We start from the raw sequence: 16,708 nt of genomic DNA, 5'->3' as shown, positions 1-16,708 counted from the left end.
CAGAGTCTCACTCTGTCACTCAGGCTGGAGTGCAGTGGCATGATCTCAGCTCACTGCAACCTCCGCCTCCCGAGTTCAAGTGATTTTCCTGCCTCAGCCTCCCGAGTAGCTGGGAGTACAGGCACCCACCAACATGCCCGGCTAATTTTTGTATTTTTTTTTTCAGTAGAGACAGGGTTTCGCCATGTTGACCAGGATGGTCTTGAACTCCTGACCTCAGGTGATCCACCCGCCTCAGCCTCCCAAAGCGCTGGGATTACAGGCGTGAGCCACTGGGCCCAGCCAGCTTTTGTCTTAACACTTCCAACTCCTTTATGCCATTGACAAGATTTGCACTGATCTGGTAAATCTTCAACTATGGATGATTTTAACCTATCTGCTTTCTTCCTTCTTATACTCAGACTTCTAAACATGGCAAGAGACTGTCACATGCATGTGCAGATTGAGGTCATCACAAGTGGGCACAAGGTTTTCACATTTAGAAGGGCCTCAGTGCTCTCTGCCAAGCCTTTCAGAGGTCCCTGGTCAGCAGCCTGGTGCCAGGGTCACAGCTATCACACCAAAACACTGGTGCAAATGACAAAGGGCCCCTTCTCCTGGTCTGTGCAGAACTCAGGGCTTAGTGCAGGGCTGCAAGTGCTTTGGAAGAACGTCTTTTGCCTTTCTGGTTCCCTTCAATAACTGTTCTAGAAATTTCCTCTGGCCATCATTTCTACTGGCAATCTTGCCTCTACTTGACAGATAAAACAAAGATAATCAAGGGTGAGCTCCACAAATTTCTGGTTCCCAACCTTTAAAAACTAACCTGTATCTACATCCCCATTTGAGAACAGATTGTCCCCCATTTGAGAACAGATTGTCCCCCATTTGAGAACAGATTGTCCCCCATTCTCAAGAGTCTCTTCTCATTGAGACAAATCCTCCCCCCAATGTCTTTGTGACTCCATCCCCTCCTACCTCAATCATCCTCATTCCTTTCCCTTTCTAGCCACATCTTTTCACCAGGATTTAAACATGTTTGAGTCTCTTTCGTTAAAACAAACAACCCTCTGCCCAAACTTATATTTAACTTAGCCACTGCTCTACTGCCATCCTTTCCTTCAGCCAATACAATAACATTCGTATTATAAAATTTTTCAAACCAAAATAGAAGAGTATAATATACACCCATGTACCTGATTCACCCAGATTCAATATTTTGCCACATTTCCAGCCAGAGTTCTTGAAAGAGCTTCTGATATGTAAATTCTACTCCATCTTTAACCCTGAGATGTGGGTTTCCCCTCACTGCCTTAGTGAAAGTGCACTCAGGTAGCTCCATTGATCTGATGGCCACATCTAGGAGGCACTTCTCGGTTTGTAGTTTCCTATGAGCCATTTTGCCCTTTGATTTTTGCTCTTCCTTGCTTATACATCTTATTGCCCCCTGGTTTTCCTGCTACTCTTCAGTTTCCTTTGTGGCTTTCTGAGCTCTGCTTGTCTCTTGAATATGCCATTGGATTCTATTTTTAGCTACTTTTATTCTCACTCTTCACCCAAGCCTTTCCTGACACACACCCCAAAGTTGAGTAAAACACCACTTTGCTGTTTCTAGAGCACCTATCCTACTGTATTATACTTGCTTGCCTAGTTATTGGCATTCCACAATAAACTCTGAATAGGGCCAGGGTCTCTATTTTTACTAATGTATTACCAGAACACAGCTCCAACATAGGGCCCAATAAATACCCATAGAATGATGGATGCACTCTAGTCCTTTCATGCCAATGTCAGCAGAACAAGTCCACTCCTACCCACCCAAATCACCCTCCACCAGGGTGTGCCTATGAATGCCTCCAGCATGGCTATGAGGAACAGCAAAGAGAAACAGTTCTTGATTGTTCCTGCTAATTGGGGCACGAATAGGGAAAATTCCAGAGACATCCAGAGCCTCATGTAAGCCCAGAATTTCAAAGCCTCCCAAAATAGTAAAGCCATTCATGTCAGAGGAATAGATTTATCTTTCAGACAGATACTTCCCCTGTCTCTGTAAACCAAATCACAGAGGCCAAGGAGCCACCATAAGACCTGCAAGCTGGGAGGACGATGAAGCACCACCAAGGGCAGATTTTCCACAAATCCAGAGTAACTAGAGGACATTATTCTTTCACTCTATGGATTTCGAGGCTAAGAAAACTCCCCTTAGCCCAGCAGACATGGTCTCAGGTCAGCTGGTCTCTCTGAAGGATCAGGGGTGTGGATCACTGCTCAACTGGCTGCTAAATTGTCAATATTTCCGTCAATGTAGGCTGTGAGGGCCACACCAGGCTGTCTCCAGCTGATAATCAGGATCTCCAATCGGCCCTGGGGGACATAAAACTAGAAGCCAAATGGGCAGTTACCACGTTGCAGCATATAATGAAAATAACAGCCACTTACTGGGTACCTGCTATGTGCCGGGTTCTGTACCAGGCTCTCTGCATATATTCAATCCTCCAACTAGCCAGCAAAGCAGCTGTTACTCATAAGGGCTTCAACAACAACCCAAACCATCCTCATCCCGTGATAGAGCTGGCGTGCCACATTCTGAAAGCACTTACAGTGGCATCTTCTTGTTTGATTTTTAGAGATAGGCATGGGGCATCCATCGTTCCCATTTTATAAAGAGAACACTGAGCCCTACACAGCGTCTTGTTTAGGGTCGCACAGATCATACTGAGACTTGAATATCCCTGCACTGTCTGCCTCCAAGGTTTGGGCTCCCTTTGCAGTGCAGCTGCCCAGAAAGGTGTTTGGCTCTCACTGCCACATGGCTGTGTGGGCCTGGGTCCTGTCCTGTGCAGAGGGAATGAGCCCTGGAATGATTTCATTTCTGCCACTGAGCACCTCTGCAAGACACAAACTTTCTGAGCTTTGGTTTTTTCATCTGTAAATGGTGGCTGCTGACACAGGCCCCAGCTACTTTGTGGAGCTATGTGAGAATCACATGAGATTAGGTCAGTGAAGCCATTTTTAAAAGCACGGCATCAAGACAATTGTCCAGGAGCGTTATTATTAGTAGTGACGCAGTGTTCAGAGGAAAGTCAAATTTCTTTACTTTTAAAGGTTTTAAGATGACCTTTAAACAAGGAGCCAGCTGGGTTCTTAGTTCACAGTAGTTTAGCACACTTTAATTCAGAGGCTTTGAAAGCACGGAGAAATATTTGGAGGCATGGTTCCCAGAAATAGCCGGGGTGGAGAAACTGGAGCTCCCATGGGGAGTGGGGTTAGGGGGTCAGGAAGCTGGCCCAAATCTCCTCTGTCACCAGCTTCTCATCTCCAGACTCAGGAAATCCTTTCCACCCTGGGGCCGTTCCCACACTGACGTCCCACTTCCTCCTGCAAGGGCAGTGCCCTCCTCTGGCCTCTGGATCTTGAGTTGGGGGTGGGGAAGAAGGTGAAGGAGAGTCTGTGTGTAGCAGTGGCCCTGCCTATGGGGAAAGCAGGAGGAGGGTTGTGTATGTGTGTGTATGTGTGTTGGGGAGAACACTCTCATTTTCTGATCTTCTGTTGTATTAGGCCCTGGGCTGAGTACTTCATATATTTTATATTATATAGTATATGCATGAGCCCTACGAGGAAGATAACTTTATTTCCATTTCAGAAATGAGAAAGCTGAGGCTCAGGGCTGGGCCAGATGCAGTGTGAGAACTAACACACAGTCACGAAGTGCTGGGGCTGGATTTACTACATAGTTCTAGGTGACTGTACAGTCATGGCATCCTGCTTCCCCTGAGGGTCTCTCTGTGGGTTCATTTGAGGGATCTGCAAGTCCAGCTCTGCATGTGGTGCCTGACACCCCCTTTGCTGCTAAACACTAAACACAAAAGCATGCTCTCCACCAAGCTCAGCAGGGTTTTAGCTATTTGTAAGGACTCAAACCCACCCTGCACACACCCACGTTCTTCAGCCTTGTATAGGGCTCACCTCCTCCAGGAATCATTTTAGTATTGACTCTATCTCATCTGGTCTCCTCCTCAAATTGTATTAGCCGCCTGTCATGCTGACATCCTGTACACTTGTGTCATTCAACTGTCCTCTGTAATCATTCACTAAGTGCTGGGGCACAGCAGTCTTCAATTTAACTTAGCCAGAGCCCTGAAAACAGCAAAGGTTAAGAAATTCCCCCCTACCTTCCCCACACTTAGCTAAGACTTGCTGTCCACTCTTTCTCATGACTCCCTTAAGACTCTCAGTGAGATGAAATCTACTGAAAGGCCAGACACAGACCCTCCAACTCCCTGTTTTTTGTCTCACGAATGATTAACTGAGACTAGGAGTTTGTCTCCCTGAAACTAATTAGGCACAGAGATAAGCATTTCCTGTTCAGCCCACAGAGGCTCCCTTGATGGCAAAATCACCTCATCTGTAAACCACCCCACCTGTAACCCACCTACTCCTCCCTATAAAAACCTAAGGCAAAGCCACCTTCTGCAATTGATACGGTTTTGCTCTGTGTCCCCACCCAAATCTCATCTCAAATTGTAATCCCCACCTATCGAGGGAGGGAGGTGATTGGATCATGGGTGTGGTTTCCTTATGCTGTTCTCATGATAGTGACTGAGTTCTCACAAGATCTGATGGTTTTATAAGTGTTTGAAAGTTCCCCTTTTGCTCTTCTCTCTCCTGCTGCCTTGTGAAGAAGGTGCCTGCCTCCCTCTCACCTTCTTCCATAATCATAAGTTTCCTGAGGCCACCCCAGCCACATGGAACTGTGAGTCAATTAAACCTCTTTCCTTTATAAATTACCCAGTCCCTGGTAATTCTTTATAGCAGTGTGAAAACAGACTGCTACAGCAGTGCTCTGGCCTCGGTTCCGGGGTATTCTCCCTGTTGCAATATCTTAAATGAAGTTGATTTCTTTACTTGTTTGTTTTTTGTCTTTGATAGAGGAGAGAGACAATAACGAAGTAAACAAAGCAGGTAATTTCTGGTAATAGGTACCATGGAGATGATAAAACAGGGTAATATGGCAGGGAGTTGAGAAGTTCAAGACTTGCAGTTGGCAAGCTGGAGAGCCAGGAGGGCCAATGGTATAGTTCTGGTCTGAGAGTGAAGGCTTGAGAATCAGGAGAGTTGATGATGTGGGTCGCAGTCCAAGTCCAAAGGCAGAAGAAGACTGATGTCTCAGCTTGAAGGCACCTAGGCACCATGGTGGGATAAAGCAAGGTAACAAAATCCATATGAGTAGTGAAAAGTGCAAGGAAAAGAAAGGAGGGGGAATGAAGAAAGAGAATAATAACACCGCAAAGAACAAAGCTGCGTAGCTGCAGAGTCACCCTCTGTTCTGCCTGCACAGGGCCGCCCGGGATGTTTATAGGCCCCAAACGGTCTTATTTAACCCATTTCCTGTTTAGAAAAAAAAATGCACCTCGCTGCCAGTGCTAATTTAATTTTACATAAACAGGCTCTTTGAGGCTGAAGCAAATCTGACTAATTTTTCAATGTGAAAATGAAATATAAAAACTGTTCTTGGAGTTATTTCTGAACAGAACTTGTCTCTAATCCTAATGTAACAGAAATGTATACAATGTTACATTAAGATTAGAGACAAGAGTATTCTCAGGGCAAATGGGAAATGGGTTAAACGCAGGTGCTAAAGCCTACATGCATGTGAGAGGATATGGCCTTTACAGGGGGTGTGTGACAGGTGAATGTGTTTAAGATGCAACAGGCTGTGCATGATTTGAGGATGTTAAGAAACTTTAGATTGTTATAGCCCATCAGGCATAATTACATCAACTCTCTTCACCATCTCTGTCATGCACGCTGTCATGTCTGTCCCAGATCCCATTCACCCACCCTCCTGCAGCGAGTGCTGGCTGCTAACAGCTTGCAGCTGCCTCATTCTACAAAATGTTGACCTGTCCAGCAGAAGCCCAGGCTCAGGAAGTCCCCCAACTTGGGGCTGACAGCCAACAATTGACTAAAGTGGGAAACCAAAGGCAGCACTCTTGCCCTAGGGTTGGGGAAGGACAATTCTGTGGTGCAACTGATGCTCCAGAACCTACCTTTGCATCAGGCTGAGGACAGACTTCACCTGACATCACATCTTTGCCCAGCCCTTTCCCATTCCCCACCCTAGTCCCTCTCCCTAGCCTCTCTCCCTCATGGGTTTCACCCGAGAAAACTCCCTCATTAAATGACATGGGCCCAAATCCCTGCACTGGGCTCTGCTTCCAGGCAACCTGGCCCAAGGCGCACATGTCAATTCTTCTGACAGTGGTTCAGGCTAGTCTCTGGGAGTGTTAGTCCTCAGCCCATTCCAGAGGTCCAGAAGAAAATACAGATACACGCAAAGTTTGCAGCATGCCTCTACCTCCACCAACTCTTTCAGCCAGAGGGCAGCTGGCAGTGGAATGCGCACCATTGTCAGGGCTAAGCAGGATCCAGACCTTGCATCCTTGCCCTAGGCTTGAACACCTGTCCTCCACCATGGCCCAGCCCTTAGTCCAGCAACACCCTCTGATACGTGGTGACCCTTTTCCTGCTAGGCTGCCCTCCAACTCTAGTCAATAGGCTGAGTCCAGAGCCCTGAATTCCTGCATTGCATGGCCCTTTGCTATATTAACCCCCATGTCTGCCTGGAACTAGAGTGTATCCCTCCCCCCAGTTCAGTCTTACCAGAGTCATTATTTTCAGCTTCTATTTTGGTCTATGTGGAAATATTCTTTGGGCAATGTCTTAGGTTTGTTTGCCCTCCACATTTCAGGGGTCTCTGCAGACCAAGTTTGGAGCATGGCTTCTGGCTCTGCCATTTACTAACCCCATGACCTTGGCCATGGTTGCTTCAGCTAATAAACGAGGGGGGCTCCAATTGTACCTGCTTCAAATAGGTTAAATGAGACAATGCGTGTAAAGCACCAGTGCCTGGCACATGGAGAGAACTCCACATATGCAGATGACTCTTAGTATTGCCACTGTCTCCAGTAGCAGCAGCCACAGCTTGTTTACCACCCCACAGAATTCAGAAAGCACCTTCACACTGAGGATCTGATAGGACCCTCACCACAGTCTCACTAAGCAGGTGGGGTGGAAATCTTGCTCCCAGTTGGCAGATGGGGCAGCTGTGATTGGAAGATTGCTCTGCTTGAGGACACACAGCTAGTACACAAAATCAGATCATTCCTTCCTAGATCTTGTATTCCACCTCACTGCCTTGCATCCAGCCTCCTGGGCCTTCAGTGGGCCCGGGCCATGTGTGGTTGGGGGAAGGGAATATGTGATCATGGGAACTTGGTGTGTCTTCTTGAAAGGAGGAGTGCAGAAGAGACAGTCTGACAAGCGGATTCTGTGGCTCCTGTTTCTCTCTGGGCTCTGCATCAGTTCCGTCCTCCCTTGCTTTCTCCCTCTGTCCCTCCTCTATACAGGCATTAACACCCACAGCATGCAGACACAGGGCTGCAAGATGCTTATTTATTCATTGAGAGCACATCAGCTGATTCCTTCTCTATTTGCCTGGAGGAGGCAGGTCAAGATGTGCCGACCTGTGCCCTGTCACTCCTGGGAGCTAGATTTGCTGGCCATACAGATATCTACAAATAGAAAGTAGAAAGAGGATTTTCCTGAGGTAGGAGAGTACCCCTGAGCTATGCATAAATGAATGCAATGTAATTTGCAAAGAAAATGCACAGAGGGGTGGGAAATGGGAAAGAGGTGAGATCTCTTTCGCTAGCCTCTGGTCACCATGGCAACAATGGCACCTTTTTTAAAAAAAGGATAACTGATCATTTTAAGTCAGAGGCTTTTTTTAAAAAACACATGAAGACATACTAAATCCCAGCCTCTTCCATAATCTGGAATAGATGAGTGGAAGGGGGAGTGTACACCCCAACTCAACACACAGGTATAGAATCTTGGGGGGCAAATGTGGATCTGAGCCAAGAAGTCCGTCATTTCGTCACCCTGACTCAGAGCATCCTTTTGAAAACACTTGGTCAGGCTAGTGGGAACCAAAAGATCCATTCCTGAGAGCCCATGCAGGGAGCGACTGTGGAGAGGTGGGATTGGCCTTTCCAGAAGAACCAATAGGGCTCGCCCACCTGCAAGGGTTGGGGGTGGTGCTCACCACAACGGACAACAATATAGCAAGTTGTGTGGGACCTGTGATAGGCTAAATCATGATATCTATGTCCTAATCCCTGGAATCTATGAATATGTTACTTTATATGGCAAAGGGAACTTTGCAGATGTAATTGAGAACCTTGAGATGGGGAGCTTATGCTAGGTTACGCCCATGGCTCAACATAATCACAAGGATCATTATAAGAAGGAGGCAGGAGGATCAGAGCCAGAGAAGGCGATGTGCCAATGGAAGCCGAGGAAAACAGAGATGTCACGGTGGAGGCAGAGGCCATAGCCTCGAGAAGTTGAAAAAGTCAATGCAATGGGTTCTCCCCTAGAGCATCCAGAAGGAAGGCAGCCCTGCTGACACCTTGATTTTATACTTCTGAACTCCAGAACTGCAAGGGAATAAATGCATGGTATTTTAAGCTACTAAGTTTGTGGTCATTTGATGTGGCAGCAATAGGAAACTCACACCAGGACTGATTTCTATAATGCCATCAGTCATCATTGTTGAAATAAAGGGACCAGAAAACAATAATCTGCCAGTGAGTGATCATATTCTCCAAACCTCTATGTGTCTGGCCCCTGACAGCAGGAAAGGCCTCTTTAAATGAGTACGCCTGTGCTGGATCATGGCAGAAGAGATGCCTGGAGGAGAGGAAGAGCCCAGACTTCAGGGGGAAGCATACAGCGTTCAGGAACACAGAGCCTTCTCCTCTTTTCCATGGAATATCCAGGGCAGGGGTGAGGGGGATGGGAAAGGGGAACATGAACTTCAGGTCTTTTAGAACCTCAGCCATGGTCAGAGGTCTCAAGTAGCTTTCCCAGCCCATGCAAACAGTTGGGGCCGGAAAATAGAACAAAGAAGGGATGTCAATATTGTCAGTGCTCATTAACAAATCTTGTCAATGATCTACTTTCTAAATGTGGGGTGGCCATAAAGTCTGGAAATGAATAGTTACATCCTTGAATTTTAATGTAATAACAACTACTTATTATGCACGTACACATGTGTATACTGCATGTCTCTGCAAGCTATCTTTCCTTCACATCCACATGTCTCTCCTAATTCAGCCATCTTCATCTGTTACCTGGATTGCGGTAACGACTCCAACTCGTCCTCCTGCCTTTGCTCTTGCTACCCTCAAATGCATCCTCTGCATGCTTTCCAAAATGTTGATGTTACTCTGTCGTCTCCTAGATAAAAGCCTGTCCCTGGCTTCTCATTGCCCTTAAAGCCAAGATCCTTCACTTGTCTAGGCTAGCACCTCCTCAAGGACAGTGATATTTTGTTGGTTCAGAAGACTCACCAGCACGAGAACAGGGCACGTGCCTGGTAGACACCTTTGCATACTAACTAAAAATCTTACAAAAACTTCTACGTCTTATCTTTTGTGTCCACCACTTCTGCTCCAGACATACTAAAAATCTCTTGATTCCTTGCAAGAGTTCTGTTTGTCCTTCAAGCATTTGTACATTCCTGTTGTCTTGATCTTTAGCCCTGATTTCCTTGTGTTACTAACACCCACTCATCCTTGAGGATTCAGTTCAAACATCCTCTACTCTGAGACCTGCCCTAATTCCTAGACTGAGTTCTCTTATTATAGATTCAGACAGTGTCTTGAACTTCCTCCACCACAACACTGTTCAGACTTCATTTTAACTATGTGTTTAATTGTCATAGACCTCATGCTCAATAATAAGGTTTCTCAACCTCAACACTGTTGACATTTAAGGCCAGATAGTTCTTTGTTGTTGGCGCTGTCCTATGTGTTATAGGATGTTCAGCAACATCCCTGTAGCAACCTCATCCCAAGTCAAGACAATCAAAAATGTATCCAGACATTGCCAAATGGCCCTTGGGAGCCAAAACTGCTCCATGTTGAGAACCACTTCTCTGCAACAGAGCTATGACTACCTCATTTGCTTTGGTATACCCAATGCCTAGCCAAGTACTTGAGCCATAGTGGGTACTAATAACTAATTGAGCAATTAAAACTCATGGGTGCCCAGTTGTGACATTGTAATGTAATAAGAAATATATATTCGGGCTCTAACCCTGGTTCCTGACACAGAGCTCCCAAAGCGTTTATAATTTCCTGAGAGATAGGGGTGCCAGGTATACCTTTTTTTCCTCATATTTGGCCTTTGACCCTGGCTCCTGACACAGAGCTTCTATCCCTTGGAATTTCCTGGGTGATAGGAGCATCTTTAGTTATTTTCTTTTTGTAGAGATGGGGTCTTGCTATGTTGCCCAGGCTGGTCTTGAATTCCTGGGCTCAAATGATCCTCCCTTGGCCTCCCAAAGCACTGAAATTACAGGCGTGAGCCACTACACCTGGCTGGGAGCATCTTCAGTTCTAATGAGGCAACTCTTGGTGGGTTTCTGGATGGGGGGCTGGTCACTTGAAAGACCAAGTCACGATCAGAAGCCTGGAAATTTCAGCCCCCATCCCCCATCCTCTGGGGAGGTGAGAGGAGCTGGAGATTAAGTTAATAATATATCTTGTCTATGTGATGAAGCCTCCATAAAAATTCCTCAACTATGGAGTTTGGAGAGCATCTGGGTTGCTGAACACACAGAGGACACTGTGCCCCAAGAGGACTTGAAAACTCCATGCCCCTTCCCCTATAACTTGCCCTATGCATCTCTTCCATCTGGCTCTTTATCTGTGTCCTTTGCAATATCCTTTATGATGAACCAGTAGATATAGATCAAGCACTTTCCTGAGTTCTGTGAGCCATTTTAGCAAATGGTTGAACCTGGGGAAGGGGTTGTGGGAACCTCCAATTTACAACTGCTTGGTCACAAGTACTGGAGGTCTGGACTTGTGATCAGCATGTAAATTGGGGGCAATTCAGTCTTGGGGGACTGAGCCCTTAAGCTGTGGGATCTGATGCTAACTCCAGGTAGTGTCAGAATTAAATTAAGTTGTAGGACATCCAGCTGGTGTTGGGCAGAAACTTGACATATGGGGGGAAAAAAACCCACACTTCTAGTAGGTCAGAAATGAAGTATTGAGTGCTGTGAGTGAGAATATAGCAGAAGAAAAAAGTTTGTTCTTTCCTTTACACCAGGCCTTTGTAACCACTAGGTTGTTCTACATGCCTTCTAGGCTGGGGTTCCTATACACGATGGCTTCTTCTCTTCCAGGGTCTATTCTGCCCTTAGAAGTCTTGAAAATGGCTTCCCCTATGGTGCTGAGTAAACCTCTGAATCAAAATGAGGGCTGTGGATGTTCCACAGATTTTAAGTGTCTGTCTCCCTTTAACATCATATCCCAGCTGAAGATGGCTATTAAGGTGAACTCTGAGGCTCTACACATTAGAAATTCTGCATGTTAAAAAGCTGTTTAGAATAGTGGAAAGGGGCAGTAGTCTGAGAGTCAGTTCTACCGTCGGAAACTCTATGACCTTGGACAATTCACTCTACCTCTCTGGGCCTCAACTACATTAGTTATAAATTAAGGGACTTGGACTGGGAGATCACTGGCTTTTTCTAAACATCTACAAAAGCCTGTCTTTAGCCCAAGAAAAGTAAGGGAGAAAAATGTAACAAGCAGAAAGTAAACACAGAGTTGGACATTTTTTGACTAGGAAAGAGAATTTTAAGCACAGAAGTATAAAAAGAAAAGTACTCCCTTATTTTCCCTATGTGGAGATAATATGGAACATTTATTAGATACACTGGACAAGAACAGAACTAAGTACTCCAACTCTACTGCAGCATTACAGAAAAACCATCCCTTCACCACAATGTAATATTTGAGGGCAACCTGCCCAAAGATGCATATTATATAAAACACAGCAAGATTGCTGCTGCCCTGCCAAGTACTTCCAGTCCCTACCCAGGTCCTACTGAAATACTGGTGGTCCCAGTTAGTTTTATTGAAATAAATCTTTAAAGAAAAAGATAAAGCATTTAAAAAGACAAGTCAAAATGCTTCAGGAACCACATATCCAACACAAACTTTATCCTCAAATGAGCTACATTTGCCTCGCAGTAATAAACTTTTTTCACTCAAATTAGACCAATAATCTTCGATACATAAGTATCTTCCCTGCCCAATAATTCAAATTAAAAAAATCCAAAATGATTAGTAAAGAAAAACATAAGAATTAACAGACCCTTTAAATTTGTTTAAAATATTTTTAAGGTTTAGAAAGTGTTTAAAGTTTGTAATTCCTAGTAGGAAAACATTATCTGAATGAATACTCTAATGGCAAACCACTGTAAAATGCTTCAGCTGCATTTGGGGGAGAGGGGTAGGGATTATCTTCAAAGTACCCCAGCTCTCTTGATGAGGTCACTGGTCGGTATTATTGTGACATCCGTAAGGTGATCTAGGTTGCTTTTCCTTCAGCAAGGGCTTTACTTATCAGAAGGGCATTACACTTGACCTCCAAATTTGGCTGACAATTTACTGATAAGATTCATAACCTTTGGGTTACCCTGGTATTTTGACATATTTGCTGGGTTCTGAGCCACATCCTAGAAGGCCTGCATAACTTCTGGACCCTACACGGCTGCAAAAACCTCTGGATCACTAAGAATTTTATTGAGTCCAGGCATTCCGGCCATTCCAGGTATGCCCCCTCCCATTCCAGGCATTCTTCCAGGAAAATTACCAGGATTGCCCCAGGAAAAGTCCCATACTGAGCTCCTGACTGTCTCTGGCTTATTCCTTGCTCTGGGCTGTCTCATGCTCTTCTCCAGCCTTCTTAACTCATTCTATTCTTTCTTTGATCTCTCGTTCTTCACGTTTTTGCTCATACTTTCTCTGATGTTCTGCAATTTTCTGTGCCCTAGGTTGAACTTCTTTCAGGATTGCACTAGCATCTTCATCATAATCCAATTTACAGGCAAGGGCAAGATCATGGGCTGCTTCTTCCCAGTGGCCTAGAAGTCTGTGTGCTTTCCCTTGCCATTTGCAAGGCTGAGCTGAATCAGGATTTATTTCAATGGCTCTGTCACAGTCTCAGATGGCAGCATTTGGCTTCTGCAATTTGACAAAGACACTGGCCCTCTTGGCATACAAAATGGCCAAGTGAAGATTCAGCTTGATGGCATCTGTGAATAAGTCAATGGCTTTCTGCAGTTCACCATCATTTAGGGCTTCAACAGCAGCCACTTTCTTATCATTTGCCTGATCCATCATCTCCTCTGTTATCTCTGCATTTCATCTCCCATTTCTTGAGGGGCATCATTGTCTGGTTCAATCACACCTTCATTATCAATTTCTAGATCACTTTCCTCACTTGATGTTTCATCTGCCTTTAAGTCTTCCTCCACCTTCTTGCTATCAGGTTTTTATTCCTTGATATTTTCTTCTGATTTAGCTTTCTGAGTAGCAGATGGTACTTCACCCCCCATGCTCTCCACCCACTCCCTCAGGAAGTGCATTTCCTCAGTGTGCAGAACGCTCAGATCCTACTTACACATTTTCACAAAGGCCCGAAGCTCATTCACTTTGCAGAGGTCCATGGTGGGGAGGTGGTGGGTGAAGCTGAGGGGCTGCGGCCTGGTTCCAGCCGCAGGCGCTGGCTCAGCGTGACTGCACAGAAGGGGGCAGCTAGCTCTAACTATTTTTAAAGGGGTTTGGTATGGCAAAATTATGTTTGAGAGATACAAAGAAAGAAAAACACAAGATCAAGTCTCCTTTTGACTGATTCACTAAACAGCAGTTTGATTGCTGGGGGTCTCTTACTACTGCAGGCAACAGACATCAGTTAAATAAGTAAACAGCAAGCCAGAAGCCTTAACACAGGCTCAGGCTACTTGTTTTCTGTGGCTGAAGTACATCAGTACAGTCATGCCCTGCATGATGACATTTTGTTCAAGGACCAACGACACATATGAAGGTGGTCCCATAAGATTATGACAGAGTGGTAAAATTCCCTATTGCCAAAATGCCTGCTGACATTGTAACTTTCTTAAGGGCACAGCACAACCTATTACTCACATGTTTGTGATGACGCTGTTGTAAAGACACCTACTTCATGGCCAGTCACATTAAAAACTATAGCACATGCAATTAGGCACAGCACATAATACTTGATAATGATAATAAATGACTATGTTACTGGTTTATATATTTACTATACTATACTTTTCATTGTTATTTTAGAGTGTACTCCTTCTCCTTATCAAAAAAAAAGTTAACTGTAAAACAGCCTCAGGAAGGTCTTTCAGGGGGTATTCCAGAAGACAGCATTGTTATCATAGGAGATGACAGCTCCATGCATGGTACTGCCCCTGAAGACCTTCCAATGGGACATGATGTGGAGGTGGAAGAGAGTGATATTGACCTGCACAGGCCTAGGATACTGTGGGTGTTTTTGTCTTAGGTTTTAACGAAACAGTTTAAAAAGTAAAAAATAAAAATAAAGCATTTTCAAGTAGAAAAAATTATAGAATAAGTATATAAAGAAAATACATTTGTACAACTATACAATATGTTTGTGTTCTAAGTGTTACTACAAAAAAGTCAAAGTTTTAAAAAATTGATGTTTATGAAACAAAATTATAGCAAGCTAAGGTTAATTTATTATTGAAGAAAAAAGCCTTTTTCTATAAATTTAGTGTACATTGTTTATAAAGTCTACAGTAGTATACAGCAATGTCCTGGGCCTTCATATTTACTCACTACACACTGATTCACCCAGAACAACTTCTAGTCCTGCAAGCTCCATTCATGATAAGAATAGGATTCATTCACTTTATTTTATTTTATTTTATTTTATTTTATTTTATTTTATTTATTTTATTTTATTTTATATTTTTGAGATGGAGTCTCGCTCTGTCGCCCAGGCTGGAGTGCAGTGACACGATCTCGGCTCACTGCAACCTCTGCCTCCCAGGTTCAAGCAATTCTGCTGCCTCAGCCTCCCGAGTAGCTGGGACTACAGGAACCTGCCACCACACCTGGCTAATTTTTGTGTATTTTAGTAGACACACGGTTTCACTGTGTTGCCCAGGCTAGTCTCGAACTCCTGAGCTCAACCAATCTGCCCGCCTTGGCCCCCCAAAGTGCTAGGATTATAGGCATGAGCCACCGCATCCGGCCTTCGTTCATTTTAAGTTCACATTTGGTCTAGACAATTACGCTTCCTGATCAAAAGCGAGCAGAACAAAGTCATCACAAAACTAGAGTGCAGGCTTAGGGAGAGCCACGATCTTGCCATGAGCACAATAGCAGCTGTATGCAAAGGGTATCAGGGAGTAGCAAACCTCCTGAGCAATAAGATAATAATATTTGCTACATAAAATGAATTTTGATTAATAATGGATGCAAAACTTCACCATTTAGTAACATGGGCTCTGTTACAGGGAAACAGCTGCCCAGGGCATGCCAGTGGGGGCAACAGGGCAGAACTCAGAGGAAAGAATCTATAGAGCCTGTCCAAGAAATCAGTTGGAATTGAGTTGGAAATCAATACCACAATGTTATGGTATTCATAGTTATTTTTATGAGCTGCTCGAACAGTTGTACAGAATATAAAATGTTTTAGCTTTAATTATCCCCATCTCTGCCTTCACTGGTGCACCATGAAATTCAACTTTCCCATCTGTTAACAGCATGCTAGGCAGATTCCGTGGTGTAGCTGTGAATTTGAGGCATTCAAAGTCCAGTCCAGCCTAGTCCTGTGGAAAACTCCATCTCATCTGATTTAAAACTTTCCTCATCCAACTGATGATTCAGAGAAAACAGAGAACATGTTAAACACATACCTTGGGCATGCAATCAGCAAAATCCAGACTTTGAGGAAATGACATAAAATAAATGACCCAGTCTCTTCAAAAAATAAATTGCAGGGGTTGAGGGAAGGGAAGAGAATGGTAGAAGATGGAAACAGAATCTGTAGATTAAAAGATATACCAACTAATTACAGTGAGCGAACCCTGCTTGGATCCAGATTCAAACCAAATGTAAAAAATAAACATTTATTACACTCTGACACAACTGGAATCTTGAACACTGACCATTTATTTACATCAAGAAACAGTGCAGTTTCCTTAAGTGACAGTACAATTGTGGTTATATTTTTTAAAGTGTGTCCTTATCTTTTAGGGATATATCTTGAAATATTTATGGGTTAAATGACATCATGTCTGGGATTTGCTTCAGAACAGTGCAGGAAGGGGAAACTGATGAGGATACCGACGAATTGAGATTAGCTGTGAGTTGTTAATTGTGGAGTAGCTGGACTTCTTCCTAGAGTGCAAGAGCAAAAGCTTGCCAGGCCTTCCAAAGGCTTAGGGGGCCTCTGCCTCTTCCTCTTCCTCATGGTCAGAGGGAGTCACAGGCCAGTCCTCCCTCAGTGTGGAGGGAGGCACTGTTCTCAGGAGGCACCTGCCACTGAGGCAGTCCTTGGAGACCCACACTGTTCCAACAGGGCCTCCTGCCTTCCCTCCAAGCCCTGCCCTTCTCACCTCCCAACCTATCCTTCCTCATAGAGCCCACAGAGAAAACTCATCCCTAAGTGTATCTTACAAGCTGCTATCGAATCAAGTCCAAACTCATAAATATGGCCCACAAGACCCTGCAAGTTTCTTCCTCTTCCTACCTTTCCAGTATCATCTCTGCACACTGCACCCCACCACTTGCCTGAGCTCTGTTTC

The 16,708-nt window shown here is 44.6% G+C and overlaps 1 pseudogene; it reads right to left on the bottom strand.

Annotated features, from left to right (window-relative positions):
* Window positions 1–12,780: 12,780 nt before the first annotated feature.
* On the bottom strand, window positions 12,781–13,570 carry LOC129483993 (hsc70-interacting protein-like; annotated as a pseudogene).
* Window positions 13,571–16,708: the final 3,138 nt, after the last annotated feature.

The sequence above is a fragment of the Symphalangus syndactylus genome, chromosome 6 (assembly GCF_028878055.3).
Source record: "Symphalangus syndactylus isolate Jambi chromosome 6, NHGRI_mSymSyn1-v2.1_pri, whole genome shotgun sequence".
Taxonomy (NCBI): Eukaryota; Metazoa; Chordata; class Mammalia; order Primates; family Hylobatidae; genus Symphalangus; species Symphalangus syndactylus.
The sequence above is the reverse complement of the archived record's forward strand: the minus strand, read 5'-3'. Positions and strand labels throughout refer to the sequence as shown.